This window comes from Mesoplodon bidens (assembly GCF_964165515.1).
Source record: "Mesoplodon bidens genome assembly, chromosome: 4".
Classification (NCBI taxonomy): domain Eukaryota; kingdom Metazoa; phylum Chordata; class Mammalia; order Artiodactyla; family Ziphiidae; genus Mesoplodon; species Mesoplodon bidens.
Window position 1 is genome coordinate 162,076,376 of NC_138160.1, and position 15,237 is coordinate 162,091,612.

A 15,237-nucleotide genomic window follows, 5' to 3' on the forward strand; every position below is an offset into this window, starting at 1 on the left:
AGGAGTGCCTAGCACAGGGTAGTGACCTAAGTCTGAGCACTGGCGACCCTAGAAATCTGTTACACAAAAACATTTTATTGAGCAGTAAGGGACCCCACTGGGGACAGAAAGGGCTGGCAATAAAGGAGCATGTGAACCTCAGGGCAGGGTGCATGCTACTTGACTCTCCATCCTGTTCTTGCTTCAGGGAGCAGGTCTACCTGGGTCTCTCTATCCTGCCTCCTGAGACCCCAGGCAGGAGGCTCTTTGGGAAGCCACAGATTGCTGCTTTCCGTTTCAAAAAGCCCAGCTCCACCCTGGTTTGTGGTGGCGGCTGACAATGGCTCAGGGCAGGAGCCCATGGGGTAGACTGCTAAGGCTTCTCTGCACCCCGTCTCTGCTCCTGCATCCTCCTTGGCTCACAGAGTGCAGACTTTTCTTTCTTCAGCTCACAAAGGGGCCCCTGAGGATTGAGCAGAGGAATGTCAGGTTTTTTTCCAGGCCAGCTTCAGCCCTGGGATGTTCAGGGCAGACTCTCATTACAAACCTCAGTTTCTGAGGCTCCTGGCTTATGGCCATTTAGTGTAGAAGGAGGCTCCTGGCTGGGGAAGGCTCAGACAGAACGACGCAGGTTCTACTCTGTGGCAGTGGGCAGTGGGGGGCGGGGGGGGTGGGGGGGTGGGGGGGTGGGAGGGGTCACTGGAGGAAGAGGCATTCGCTGCCTTAGGCAGTTAAACCATTGCCCTCTCTTCAGGATGGCCCACCTGCAAGATTCTGTGGGGTCTGCCTCCTGGCACCATGCTACAATCACCGGATTTGGGGTCTGGGGCTACCCAGGTCTTTGTCCGACATTTCCAGAGAGTGCTTTCTTTTCGGAGCACGTCTGGGGACTGGCTTCTCTGCTTCCACCTTTGCTGGCGGGGCCAAAGGAGAAAATCAGAACTGATCAGTCACTTCTGCTGTGCATAGTCTCCTGCCAGAATTTCCCTCTCTCATGTCTCTCCCAGTTTCTGGCTGAAGACCTTTAATCTACTTGACATCCAAAACACAGCCTTGGCCCATCACCTCTATGAGTCCCTAGAGAAGGGACACTGGCTGCAAAAGCAATCCCCAGAGCCTAAGGCTGCAGCAGATGAGGAAGTCTCTTCACTGTTTCCAGGGAAAACAGTAGAACCCAAAAGAAATTGCAATCATGATCCTCTCCATCTCTCCCTTCCACAAGAGAGAAAACATTTCTTGCAGTGTGTCACTTCTGAGGCTTTAATGGAAATGTCTTTCAAGTTTTGGAAAGAAATAATCTAATATAAATTGGTTAAGAACCCCTCTCACCTTGGCAACCCCTCTTGGGCCCCATTTATACAGCCTGTTTCAACCACACTGAACTCTAGCCCTCTGATACTTTTATGTCGATTAGAACAAGGCCGAATACTGAGGCAGAGTGATCAGGAGACTCAGAACCGGGGTCTGGGTACCAAGTCTAGGCTCACATCAACCCAGCCTCCTGGGACGCCATCTCCTCAGCCCTCCAGTCTCATTAGCACTTCATCACTCCCCCCTTCGTTCTTCCGGTCTTCCCATGAATATGGCACCACCCTCTCCCCTAGTACTCAGCAGCTCAGTGTGGGATGTGTCTGAGGGGACCGATATAGACGTTTACATGACAGCACAGAGGTGCCTGGGTTTGCAGGTGCGCTTCAGGAGCGGCCGTCTTCCTCAAACTGCTGCGTTTACCATTTGCCAACAAAAATGCACTTGTCTATTGCTAAGAGGCCAATCAGGAAAGGGTCTGAAAGGAAGCATCCTGTAGCCCAAAGGGGAAGGCTACATTTATAAAGATCAGAAACTTCCTGCACACTTGTCCAGGGATGACCTTTCACTTGTCCTCAGCAGTGAGCCCTGTGGGTCACTGAAGGTGTCCCAGGTCACTGGTATCACTTAGAGCTGGGAGAGTGCTCAGCGGTATGTGGTGGGCAAGCCCCTCAGGAACATGTGGCAGCCAGGGGAGGTTGTGTGTACGCCATGCCTCTTGTACAGATGCCCGGTCCCGTTGTACCTGCTGCACTGCCCTCCCAGGGAACAGAGGACAGGTTAGAGTAAATATAGAAGATCTAGTCAGACATTCTCTCTCAGGCAACCAAAGAGATTGCTATCTGGTGGAGAACTTTCTCCAAGGAAAGAAGTTACCTCCAGGGTAGGGAAGTTTCTCTGAGGGCAGCACGTTTGCATAGTTACCCTGCCATGGAAACTGTGAGAAGGCCTGTGAGGGCATCACTACCCAGTGAGGTCATATGAGGAACCTGTGACTTGAGGGGCAGGCTTCAGGAGGAGGGGCAGTTTTGTGGAGGGTGGAGGCAGAGGTACTCTGCCTGGCCCCTCACACCTGGGCCTCCCCACCCATGCCCTAGTCTAGTAGACACCCCACGTGGGACGTGCCGGTGGGCTGGCACAGCCCCAGGGGCCACAGGAGGGCAAGAGAGACCCACATTCTGAGATTGGCTTGAGAGGCAAGATTAACGTTAAGAGACAGCTAGGTTGTATGGCACTGACCCTAAGAGGCAGAGATTTGTGTGGACTGCGGAATCAGGGGAGACTCCTTGGCAGTGGGCCTGAAGGACAAGTGAGATTTGGACCCACGGGGAAGAGAAGGAAGACATTCCAGTTTGGAAGAATAAAAGCAAAGACACACTCCTCTCGACCTTGTCCTGCCCCAAATATAAATTCATAGCACCCTCACATTTTTACAACTGAGGACTTAAAAAAAACAAGAGGTTAAGGGGCCTACCCAGTGTAGAGGAGTTCTGCTCAGTGGTTAGGTTCATGTCGGGGCTCCGGGTTTACAGCTGATAGGAATGTGAGGACAAGCTCATGCCATTTCAAACATTTCCAAGTGATACTGAGAGAGATGTTAAAAGGTGCAAAATGAGGGTGCTGAATGACCTCACAAAGTGGGAATGGTGGGCCCATTTTAACGTGAGACTGAAAACAAATTCATGACAAAAGGACATAATACAAAATGACAACATCATCACTACAGTCCCCTCTCCCCTAGAAGTAAAAATCATCAGAATCCTCTCTCTCTCCACCATGAAAGGATGAGATAAAGGCTCAGCAGCAGCCCCCGTGAAAAACATGGTCAACAGTGTGAAGAGTTGTTACTAAGATGATTTGGTCCGACTCAGAGAAGGAAAGAGACAACTCTGCCCTTAGCCTGCTCAGGGCCACAGGAAGTAACCACATTTGGGGCAGCCTTTGATAGTGTGGCAATGAGAGAGAACCTTCTTTAGGAGGGGACTCCCTGTTGCCGACCCTGAAAAAGCAAAGATGGGACATTCGTTTAATGGGGCTGTTGCAGAGGTGATATGCCCAGGAGGTAGAGACTGCTTCGACTACCATTTTAGAGGTTGGGCCACCATGGTTGAGAAGCACAGCACCTTCTATTCCTAAACTGCTTGAATCAGCGGGTGCACGTTAGGACAGATGAAGTCAGGCCTCATTGGAGTGGACTGCCTTTGGGAGTGGTAGAAGGTAAATTGTGAAGGGGAATGCTCTGGAGGAGGTTTGTCATCGCAGGTGGGCCAGCGTGAGACCATTCAGATTCTCTAAGCCTTCAGAGATTACTTGGCTGGGAGCATCCCTCTGATGTGGTGGGGGGATTCCTACGTTAACAGGACCTGGCTGGGCATCTGGGGGAGGCAGAATAAATGGTTTATTAACTTAGGAGAGTGAGAGACTCACCTGGGGGGTTCCACAAAAGTACTTAAAAAGACTTGTACCTGGATTCTTGAGCCAACCCTCAGAAAACTTATCTAGATCTGGAGTAGGGCTCAGGAAGCTGCACTTTTAATAAGCTTCCTGGGCAGTCCCACCACAGTGGTCCATGGATAGAGCGACCAAATTATTGTGTATTCTCGGTTGCTTTTGGGAGTCAAAGTGGGCAATATTAAAAACTGCAGCAGGCATACGTATAAACGGAATATTCAAGGCAAACAGAGGTGTATAGTTATTCCATGCATGAATCAGATTTGAGAAAAGCTAGCCTGGTGGTTAAAGAACACAACCCTTACGACAGACAGACCAGATTCTGTCCTACTTACTTGTGTGATTTTGACCAAGTTCTTTTACCTGTCTGACTGTTTCTTCATATGGAAAAGAGCTATGGCTATACATTTAGCACAATATTCTCTTGACAAAAGTTGTTCTCGGTCCATTTGTGTTCTCTGCAACTTAATCCTTTCCAGTGTGCAAGAATTTTTAAGTTGTTTGGTGAAGTATTACATTTGACTTTCAACAGTTCATTACTTTGGGCAAAGCTTATGTAGTGCTGCAGAGACTAGAACCTATGCAGAGATAGTGAAAGGATGTTATAAACTTCTTCTGCCGGTTCATAAAAAAGTTTCACCTTTTCTCCTCTTCCTCCACTTGCCGCCAAGAGATGAGAAAGAAGGCAGAGCCTGGAAATGCACACCAAGCAATACTTCGGTGTCAGTTTGCCTTTTATTCCTCTGCCAGTACTTCCCAGAGATATTTCACCAAAAGTGCTTAAGCTTGCCATGGCCATTGTTGTGAAGAAAGTTTCTCTCTATTGCTAGTCACATCCCCTTTTCCTTCTCCTGGGGGCTTAATGGATGTTAGGGGGCAGGAAATAAAATTTAAACTAAAACATCAATTGAAAGAGCCTTCGTCCCAACTGTGGTAGTTTGGAGTGTGAATCTTCTCAGAGTCTAGTGAATTCTGCCCCAGTGGAAACTGTATGGTGTTAGGGAGTGTTCTAATTTCATTCGTTTCCATGTAGCTGTTCAGTTTTCCAAGCAGCACTTATTGAACAAGCTGTCTTTTCTCCATTATATATTCTTGCCTCCTTTATCAAAGATAAGGTGACCATCTTGTTCTCTTTTTTTTAACATCTTTATTGGAGTATAATTGCTTAACAATGGTGTGTTAGTTTCTGCTTTATAACAAGGTGAATCAGTTATACATATACATATGTCCTCATATCTCCTCCCTCTTGTGTCTCCCTCCCACCCTCCCTATCCCACCCCTCTAGGTGGTCACAAAGCACAGAGCTGATCTCCCTGTGCTATGCGGCTGCTTCCCACTAGCTGTTTTACATTTGGTAGTGTGTATATGTCCATGCCACACTCTCACTTTGTCCCAGCTTACCCTTCCCACTCCCCGTATCCTCAGGTCCATTCTCTAGTAGGTCTGTGTCTTCATTCCCGTCTTGCCCCTAGGTTCTTCTTGACCACTTTTTTTTTTTTGATTCCATATATATGTGATAGCTTACGGTATTTGTTTTTCTCTTTCTGACTTCGCTCTGTATGACAGACTGTAGGTCCATCCATCTCACTACAAATAACTCAATTTTGTTTGTTTCTATGGTTCAGTAATATTCCATTGTGTATATGTGCCACATCTTCTTTATCCATTCATGTGTCGATGGACACTTAGGTTGCTTCCATGTCCTGGCTATTGTAAATAGAGCTGCAATGAACATTGTGGTACATGACTCTTTTTGAATGATGGTTTCTCAGGGTATAGGCCCAGTAGTGGGATTGCTGGGTCATATGGTAGTTCTATTTTTAGTTTTTCAAGGAACCTCCATACTGTTCTCCATAGTGGCTGTATCAGTTTACATTCCCACCAACAGTGCAACAGAGCTACTTTTCTCCACACCCTCTCCAGCATTTATTGTTTGTGGATTTTTGGATGATGGCCATTCTGACTGGTGTGAGATGATATCTCATTGTAGTTTTGATTTTCATTTCTCGAATGATTAATAAGGTTGAGCATTCTTTCATCTGTTTGTTGGATATCTGTATGTCTTCTTTGGAGAAATGTCTATTTAGGTCTTCTGCCCATTTTTGGATTGGGTTGTTTGGTTTTTTTTATATTGAGCTGTATGAGCTGCTTGTAAATTTTAGAGATTAATCCTTTGTCAGTTGCTTCTTTTGCAAATATATTCTCCCAATCTGAGGGTTGTCTTTTTGTCTTGTTTATGGTTTCCTTTGCTGCGCAACAGCTTTTAAGTTTCATTAGGTCCCATTTATTTATTTATTTATTTATTTATCTTTTGCCGAACGTGGGCCTCTCACTGTTGTGGCCTCTCCCGTTGCGGAGCACAGGCTCCGGACACGTAGGCTCAGCGGCCATGGCTCACGGGCCCAGCCGCTCCATGGCATGTGGGATCTTCCTGGACCGTGGCACAAACCCATGTGCCCTGCATTGGCAGGCGGACTCTCAACCACTGTGCCACCAGGGAAACCCCCACTTATTTATTTTTGTTTTATTTCCATTTCTCTAGGAGGTGGGTCAAAAAGGATCTTGCTGTGATTTATGTCATAGAGTGTTCTTCCTATGTTTTCCTCTAAGAGTTTGATAGTGTCTGGCCTTACATTTAGGTCTTTAATCCATTTTAAGTTTATTTTTGTGTATGGTGTTAGGGATTGTTCTAATTTCATTCTTTTAAATGTAGATGTCCAGTTTTCCCAGTACCACTTAGAAGAGAATGTCTTTTCTGCATAGTATATCCTTGGCTCCTTCTTCATAGACTAGTTGACCTTAGGTGCATGGGTTTATCTCTGGGCTTTCTATCCTGTTCCATTGATCTATATTTCCGTTTTTGTGCCTGTACCATACTGTCTTGATTACTGTAGCTTTGTAGTATAATCTGAAGTCCGGAAGCCTGATTCCTCCAGCTCCATTTTTCTTTCTCAAGATTGCTTTGACTGTTCAGGGTCTTTTGTGTTTCCATACAAATTGTGAAATTTTTTTTTTATAATTCTATGAAAAATGCCATTGGTAGTTTGATAGGGATTGCACTGAATCTGTAGATTGCTTTGGGTAGTATACTCATTTTTACAATGTTGATTCTTCCAAACCAAGAACATGGTATATCTCTCCATCTATTTGTATCATCTTTAATTTCTTTCATCAGTGTGTTATAGTTTTCTGCATACAGGTCTTTCGTCTCCTTAGGTAGGTTTATTCCTAGATATTTTATTCTTTTTCTTGAAATGGTAAATGGCAATGTTTTCTTAATTTCACTTTCAGATTTTTCATCATTAGTGTGTAGGAATGCAAGACATTTCTGTGCATTAATTTTGTATCCTGCTACTTTACCAAATTCATTGATTAGCTCTAGTAGTTTTCTGGTAGCATCTTTAGGATTTTCTATATATAGTATCATGTCATATACAAACAGTGACATCTTTACTTCTTCTTTTCCAATTTGGATTCCTTTTATTTCTTCTTCTTCTCTGATTGCTATGGCTAAAACTTCCAAAACTATGTTGAATAATAGTGGTGAGAGTGGGCAACCTTGCTTGTTACTGATCCTAGTGGAAATGGTTTCAGTTTTTCACCATTGAGGACAATGTTGGCTGTGGGTTTGTCATATATGGCCTTTATTATGTTGAGGAAAGTTCCCTCTACGCCTACTTTTTTATCATTTTTATCATAAATGGGTGTTGAATTTAGTCAAAAGCTTTCTCTGCATCTATTGAGATGATCATATGGTTTTTCTCCTTCAATTTGTTAATATGGTGTATCACATTGATTGATTTGCATATATTGAAGAATGCTTGCATTCCTGGGATACACCCTACTTGATCATGGTGTATGATCCTTTTAATGTGCTGTTGGATTCTGTTTGCTAGTACTTTGTTGAGGATTTTTGAATCTATGTTCATCAATGATATTAGCCTGTAGATTTCTTTCTTTGTGACATCTTTGTCTGGTTTTGGTATGAGGGTGATGGTGGTCTCGTAGAATGAGTTTGGGAGTGTTCCTCCCTCTGCTATATTTTGGAAGGGTTTGAGAAGGATAGGTGTTAGCTCTTCTCTAAATGTTTGATAGAATTTGCCTGTGAAGCCATCTGGTCCTGGGCTTCTGTTTGTTGGAAGATTTTAAAGCACAGTTTCAACTTCAGTGTTTGTGATTGGTCTGTTCATATTTTCTATTTCTTCCTGGCTCCATCTCAGAAGGTTGTGCATTTCTAAGAATTTGTCAATTTCTTCCAGGTTGTCCATTTTAGTGTCATATAGTTGCTTGTAATAATCTCTCATGATCCTTTGTATTTCTGCAGTGTCAATTGTTACGTGTCATTTTTCATTTCTAATTCTACTGATTTGAGTTTTCTCCCTTTTTTTCTTGATGAGTCTGGCTATCGGTGTATCAATTTTGTTTATCTTCTCAAAGAACCATCTTTTAGTTTTATTGATCTTTGCTATCGTTTCCTTCATTTCTTTTTCATTTAATTCTGATCTGATCTTTATGATTTCTTTCCTTCTGCTAACTCTGGGTTTTTTTTTTTTTTCTGTCTCTAATTGCTTTAGGTGTAAGGTTAGCTTGCTTATTTGAGATGTTTCTTGTTTCTTAAGGTAGGACTGTATTGTTTTAAACTTCCCTCTTAGAACTGCTTTTGCTGCATCCCAAAGGTTTTGAGTCATAGTGTTTTCATTGTCATTTGTTTCTAGGTATTTTTTGATTTTCTATTTGATTTCTTCAGTGATCTCCTGGTTATTAAGTAGTGTATTGTTTAGCTTCCATGTGTTTGTATTTTTTACAGATTTTTTCCTGTAATTGATATCTAGTCTCATAGTGTTGTGGTTGGAAAAGATACTTGATACGATTTCAATTTTCTTAAATTTACCAAGGCTTGATTTGTGATGCAAGACATGATCTATCCTAGAGAATGTTCCATGAGCACTTGAGAAGAATGTGTATTCTGTTGTTTTTGGATGGAATGTCCTATAAATATCAATTAAGTCCATCTTGTTTAATATATCATTTAAAGCTTGTGTTTCCTTATTTATTTTCATTTTGGATGATCCATCCATTGGTGAAAGTGGGGTGTTAAAGTCCCCTACTATGATTATGTTACTGTTGATTTCCCCTTTTATTTCCCCTTGCCTTATGTATTGAGGTGGTCCTATGTTGGGTGCATAAATATTTACAATTGTTATATCTTCTTCTTGAATTGATTGCTTGATCATTATGTAGTGTCCTTCTTTGTCTCTTGCAATAGTGTTTGTTTTAAAGTCTATTTTGTCTGATATGAGAATTGCTACTCCAGCTTTCTTATGATTTCCATTTGCATGGAATATCTTTTTCATCCCCTCACTTTCAGTCTGTATGTGTCCCTAGGTCTGAAGTGGGTCTCTTGTAGACAGCATATATATGGGTCTTGTTTTTGTATCCATTCAGCCAGTCTGTGTCTTGTGGTGGGAGCATTTAGTCCAGTTACATTTAAGGTAATTATCGATATGTATGTTCCTATTACCATTTTCTTAATTGTTTTGGGTTTGTTATTGTAGGTCTTTTACTTCTATTGTGTTTCTTGCCTAGAGAAGTTCCTTTAGCATTTTTTGTAAAGCTGATTTGGTGGTGCTGAATTCTCTTAGCTTTTGCTTGTCTGTAAAGGTTTTAATTTCTCTGTCTAATTTGAATGAGATCCTTGCTGTGTAGAGTAATATTGGTTGTAGGTTTTTCTCCTTCATCACTTTAAATATGTCCTGCCACTCCCTTCTGGCTTGCAGAGTTTCTGCTGAAAGATCAGCTGTTAACCTCATGGAGATTCCCTGTGTGTTATTTGTTGTTTTTCCCTTGCTGCTTTTAATGTTTTTTCCTTCTATTTAATTTTTGATAGTTTGATTAATATGTGTCTTGGCGTGTTTCTCCTTAGATTTATCCTGTATGGGACTCTCTCTGCTTCCTGGACTCGATTAACTATTTCCTTTCCCATATTAAGGAAGTTTTCAACTATAATCTCTTCAAATATTTTCTCAGTCCCTTTCTTTTTCTCTTCTTCTTCTGGGACCCCTATTATTCAAATGTTGGTGCATTTAATGTTGTCCCAGAGGTCTCTGAGACTGTCCTCAATTCTTTTCATTCTTTTTTCTTTATTCTGCTTTGCAGTAGTTATTTCCTCCATTTTATCTTCCCGGTCACTTATCCATTCATCTGCCTCAGTTATTCTGCTCTTGATTCCTTCTAGAGAATTTTTAATTTCATTTATTGTGTTGTTCATCATTGTTTGTTTGCTCTTTAGTTCTTCTAGGTCCTTGTTAAACGTTTCTTGTATTTTCTCCATCCTGTTTCCAAGGTTCTGGATCATCTTTGCTATCATTACTCTGAATTCTTTTTCAGGTAGACTGCCTGTTACCTCTTCATTTGTTTGGTCTGGTGGGTTTTTGCTTTGCTCCTTCATCTGCTGCATGTTTCTCTGTCTTCTTAGTTTACTTAACTTTCTGTGTTTGGGGTCTCCTTTTCACAGGCTGCAGGTTCATAATTCCCATTGTTTTTGGTGTCTGCCCCCAGTGGGTAAGGTTGGTTCCCTGGGTTGTGTAGGCTTCCTGATTGAGGGGACTGGTGCCTGCGTTCTGGTGGATGAGACTGGATCTTGTCTTTCTGGTGGGCAGTACCACATCCGGTGATGTGTTTTGGGGTGTCTGTGAACTTAGTATGATTTTAAGCAGCCTCTTTGCTAATGGGTCATGTTATATTCCTGTCTTGCTAGTTGTTTGGCATGGGGTGTCCAGCACTGGAACTTGCTGGTCGTTAAGTGGAGCTGGGTGTTAGCATTGAGACAGAGATCTCTGGGAGAGCTCTCGCTGATTGTTATTACATGGGGCCAGGAGGTCTCTGGTGGAGCAATGTCCTGAACTCGGCTCTCCCACCTCAGAGGCTTATGCCTGAAACCTGGCCGGAGCACCAAGACTCTGTCAGCCACATGGCCAAGAACACTTCATCCATATCCCGGGTCTCTCCCATGGAATCCTCGCAGAATACCGCTGGACACACAGCCTGAGGCCTCGGACATCCTTGCCGGCCACGAGCTGGGCAATATCCTCCCCACAACACTATTTTATCTAACAAAAATATGTATTAGACGCTATTCTGAGTATTTTACAGATATTAACTAACTTAATCCTTATAAGAACACTTTGAGGTGCGTACTATTGTTTGTCCAATTTTAGGGACTTCCAGATTAGTAAACTGAGGCACAGAGTGACTGAGGCATTTATACAAAGGTAGTAGGAGTCACAGGCAAGGTTTGAGTCCAGGTTAGTCTGGAAAAGATTCCTTGGGAAAGAATCTATATATATATTAAATGCACTATTGCCTGCTTATTAGCCTTTGTCCTATTGAAGCTACTCCATTAATGTCTGCTATGTCCTTTTCTTGAACCAGAATTCAAGCAGGCACCTGTCTTATGCTCTCCATTGCTGACCAATCTCCTCACTTAGTACGTACAGCAGAGTTGGCATTGCTCTTGCCCCAGACAGATCACAGATATACCATGCAAAGAATCTGACACATAGTGGACTTTCAATATGGGTTCACTTCTTCCACCTTTTCTCTAGTTTTGTTTCAGCTAATATTTACTTGGCTATTTTCTTTCTTTTTTTTCATTTTTCAGTTTTATTCTTGGAAAATGAGATCATTGTATCCCATTTGAGAGAGCTAACATCCTGAATTTTGGGATGAGTCTGGAATAGTTTTGTATCCATGATCCATTGTATCAATGACCACTTATTCAGACAGATAATCCAGCAATTAAAGTCTCATTCCAGCCCTGGAGTCCTACCAACCCCCAACCCTACCACAAAAGACTAAACCATACTGGGTTGAATACGATTCCCCCCCAAATTGATATCTACCTGGACTCTCAGAATGTGACCTTCTTTGAAAATAGGGTATTTGCCAATGTAATTAGTTAAGATGAGTTCATACTAGATTAGAGGGGGCCCTAAATCCATGTCCTTATAAGAGAGCCTTGTGAATATATAGACACATGGAGGAAAGACGGCCATGTGAAAACAGAGGAAGAAATTGGAGTGATGCAGATACAACCAAAAAACTACGCCAAGAATCACCAGCAACTACCAGAAACTAGAAGAGACAAAGAAGGGTTCTTCTAAAGACACAGACCTACTAGAGAATGGACTTGAGGATATGGGGAGGGGGAAGGGTAAGCTGTGACAAAGTGAAAGAGCGGCATGGACATATATACACTACCAAACGTAAGGTAGATAGCTAGTGGGAAGCAGCCGCATAGCACAGGGAGATCAGCTCGGTGCTTTGTGACCGCCTGGAGGGGTGGGATAGGGAGGGTGGGAGGGAGACGCAAAAGGGAGGGGATATGGAAACATATGTATATGTATAACTGATTAAATTTGTTATAAAGCAAAAAATTTAAAAAAAAAAATCTAAAATAAAAAAAAAAAGCGCACATCACAAAAAAAAAAAAAGAAGGGTTCTTCTCCAGAGCGCCCACATGCTCAGCACCCCCCATTATCAACATCCCCCACCAGAGGAGTACATTTGTTATATTGATGAACCTACATTGACACATCATTATCAGCCAAAGTCCATAGTTTACATTAGGGTTCACTCTCAGTGTTGTATATTCTATGGGTTTAGACCATTGCATAATGACATGTATCCACCTTTATAGTGTCATACAGAATACTTTCACTCTCCTAAACATCCTCTATACTCCATTTATTCATCCCTCCACCCTATCTCCACCTCTTGCCACCAATGTTTCACTGTCTTCATAGTTTTGCCTTTTCCAACATGTCATATAATTGGAATCATAGGGTATGCAGCCTTTTCAGATTGGCTTCTTTCACTTAGTAACATGCATTTAAGTTTCCTCCATGTCTTTTCATGGCTTGATAGCTCATTTCTTTTTAGCCCTGAATAATATTACATTGTCTGAATGTACCACAGTTTATGTATCCATTCACCAACTAAGGAACATCTTGGTTGCTTCCAAGTTTGGGCAATTACGAATAAATCTGCTATAAACATCTGTGTGCAAGTTTTCATGTGGACATAAGTTTTCAACTTCTTTGGGCAAATACCAAGGAGTGCCAAAGGTATTTTTTTTAACATGAGGAGATATTCGGGGGCTGGCTGTTCCTGTTGGTTAATTCCATGGTTCAAGGCTATGGCATCTTAACTGGCCCACAGGCATTTCCTACCCACTTGGTGAACTGGTGATGTGAGCCATCATGGCCATGGGATGGCTGCAACAATTCCAGAGGTCACATGAAGAGATGAGGATATGTAATGAGGAAAAGTAAGATGATTCCTCCTGCATACCTTTTATTAGGGAGTAAAACCTCATAGAATCCCAACAGATTCCCCTTAGGTCTTATGGACCAGAATTAGGGTACACAAAAACGCTTTAGCTGGGAGAGAGGTTGAAAGTGAGCACCTAATATTTGTAGCCTCTCACAGCAAGAGCAGTCACTACCAGCTACCTTCACCTCACAAGCCTTCTCCAATCTGAGCCTCAGTTTCCTCATCTGTTTCCTCCCTGTTAAGTAGGGATAGTAACAAGTATTCCTGCAGGAGTTTTGCAACAACTAAATGAGGTAGGAGATAAAAGATGCCCAGCATGATATCAGGTACTTACTGCACATTCTGTAAAAGCAGACTTACCTCCTGTTACCTGGCTGCTTGTTCAAGGGGACTGCCTACTCTACACAACCAGAAAGATGCTCTTGGTTGACTGAGATGTATCTAAGTCAGAGCTCCAAACTCCTGCTCTAGCTCATGAATGATCCATTTACATGGCCCCTTTTGGGGAGCACTGTCACTTATGGTATATTATTTAGTCACAAAACCTCTGTGAGGCAGCCATTTTCACCTTTTCCCAAATGTGGGAATTGAAGCACTGAGAAGGAAAGATTTGGGATCCCTGTCTCCAAAGAGTTTATCAAGATGGCTTTTTAGTCCAGAGCTGGGGGAACCATTCCTCCTTTTAGAATGTATCTACATATCCACACAGATCTTGCCAGGAATAATGTAGACACCCATTCTGTGGTAACAAGGCTTCCTGCTCAAGTCTCATCCAGTGAATTTTTCTTGAAGGTTCCTGGAAGAAATGTTTCTGCAGACAGTTGCAAATGTATTCATCTACAGCCTAAGAACATCATATTTCTATCTCTGCATTTTGATTTTGATATCTATTCCCAAGCCTTTTTCATCCACACAAAGGACAAGCTTTGAATCCCTTTTGCTTCTGCTTAATTCACTAGAACATTGGAAGCATGGAGGAGAAAATGACACTGCTGGATCTGAGGCAATGAGTAATGCAGGATGTGTGCTGAGATACAGCCCAGGGCAGCCCCCGGGACAGGCTTCTCAGCTTCTTTCTAGGGCCATCTGGGCATGTTTGTGCTACAGCCTGGTGGGGTGTTGGGAGAATTTCTCTTCTGAAGAACTAGGGATAGCAGCCTTCTCTTTCCTTTATTTTACCCTATGTGTGATGCATATATCTCTCTTGGAATGGGCTGTTCACATACTTCTTTACCGTACTGTATCAGAATACAAAGAATATTCATATTGGTTAAGTGAGAGGTAAATTACCAATTTGCCTTGGCTTCAAAGCATCCCTCTGAATTTTTCCGTTCTCTAAGGCACTAGTTTCCTCTCCCTCCCTTTCCCATGATAGTGTAGCCTTGCCTTTTGGGAAATATTGTCTTTCCCTCTTAACCATAGAGACTGTTGTAATGCAGTGTTTCTCAAACCTGAGTAAAGATACTAACATCTTGAAGAACTTTTTAGGTGCAGTCTCTCTGTGTGTGTTTGTGGGTGCGAGTGCATACACATACGTGTGATGAGTTAGAAGGTAGGTAACTATCTTCTTCTCTAGGACAATGAGAAGTTCTCATTTATTTGCAAAAAGCTGAAGTCCTTAGAGTGTGAGCAGAAGCATTCTCTTGCCATTTTTTTATGGAGCCCCCCCCTCCAAGTGCCTCTCTGAAGTTAGTGCTTAAAAGACTGCTACAAGTCTCTGGCTATGCTTGGAAGGGGACAGAGAGGGCTAGAGGTGGAGGGGCCTAAGTTTGTGAAAAGCTTCCCATGTCTACTCTGTGGAACTTGGAGCCCAGCCAGCTGCCTATAGAATCTGCAGGAAGTGTTATCAGGAAGGTAGCTATTGACAAGTGAAGATCAAACTGGTATTAAGGGTGGTAATTGGTATTCTCCTTATACACAGCATGGTGGGGTTATCTGGTGAGCTGTCAGGCCCCCCCCTTCATTTGATGAAAATGCAAACAATGTCACACAAGAAGTCAAATCAAGAAGGGCTCTCAAAGCATTTTGAGAAACAGTGGAGACAACACAACAAATAAAAACAAAGCATTTCCTTTTCAGATAACTTTATATGAAAACTGCTGGAAAAGCAGGAAACATCCTGACTAGGAATAAAGATTTTCCTCAGGACTAGGTCCTGGTCCCTAC